This window comes from Montipora capricornis, chromosome 10 (genome assembly GCF_036669925.1).
Source record: "Montipora capricornis isolate CH-2021 chromosome 10, ASM3666992v2, whole genome shotgun sequence".
In the NCBI taxonomy this organism is placed as follows: Eukaryota; Metazoa; Cnidaria; class Anthozoa; order Scleractinia; family Acroporidae; genus Montipora; species Montipora capricornis.
In genome coordinates, this window is record NC_090892.1 from 67,738,103 (window position 1) to 67,739,488 (window position 1,386).

Sequence of the window (1,386 nt, forward strand, 5' to 3'; positions counted from 1 at the left end):
GAATGTTCTACTGAGGTTTTGAGAAGTTTCCTTAATTTTAAATGTGAATCGTGCCCTGGGAGGGTCACGTATTTAGCCTCCCGCTAACATTCCTTTGCTTCGTTTCAATTGTCGGGGTAATCTGGTTTTTGAAAACATATAATCGTTTTTTGGTGTTGTACATTCACGATAAAATGACAAACAAACAGATTGCACCATGAAGCACCTTCAATCGTCTTGCAGCATATCAGTGTCGTTGCGGTTTTAGAATAGTAAGAATAATAATATTACAATTCATACAGAGCAAACATCAAATGTGCAGATTTTGGGCAGACTTTCAAAATACCGCACAAATTGATCACGAAGGACAAAAAAACCATTGTTATTCCGATTAGACTTGCTAATGTTCAACAGACTTAACTGATTAGAAGGTAATGTGAAGTGCTAGTTTTGTACCCCATATGAACCATGTGAGCGTTAGCCCTACTAATGGAATGGGTCCACACAAGGACAGAGAAAAACTATGACCAGGGTGGGAATTGAACCCACGACCTTCGAGTCACTGTAAATCACCGCAGGCCGTGGGAACTGAAGATGTGAAAGTCACGGAAGGGTACAAGGAAGGGATACGTTTTTGCAAACGTTGGCCGTGTAGCACTTATATTTCAACAGGCTTAACTGATTAGAGTGTAATGCGAAGAGCTAGGTTTCTACCCCATATGAACCATGTGAGCTAACATTAGTTGGGCAAAGCTGTTAATGTTCGCTTTGTGTTTTTGTTTTGTGCACATTAATTATTTCGGATCCAGTATATGAAAGACTATGGGGCGCCAAATGTAAAAATATTATTTAAGTACTTTTCCCCTATATTTTGTGTTATTTATAAATAAAATATTGAAGTACCTTTGCGATTTATTTATAAAGGTTACCATAAGTAACCTTGCGATGTATAATCGCAAAGTTCGTGACCTGAGTTCGTAACCTTGTGATTTATGAATCGCAGAGTTCGTAACCTTGCGATTTACTTCAATGTGTTATTTATAAATAACACAAAATAGAGGGGAAAAGTACTTAAATAATATTTTTACATTTGGCGCCCCATAAAAGATCAGCCATTTCAGCATTTCAGATTCAGTTCACCTCGCTTCTGGCGGTGAAAACAAATTTTTAGCAGCGGTACATTCTTCATGCAACCGTGGCTGTTTCGCGGAATTGTATTAATTTCACTGGGTGGATCGCAACGCACTGAATGAAATAATTTTAACTTTTGATTTGGTAGTTTTCACGTTTTGTCATCGCCGCCTTGTTGGTGGACGAAAACAAAAGATCTGTCATTAGGTCCTTTGTTCGTCCAAAAGCAATTGCAGATTGCGGCATTGTTATCTGTATCTCTACATATTGGTTGCA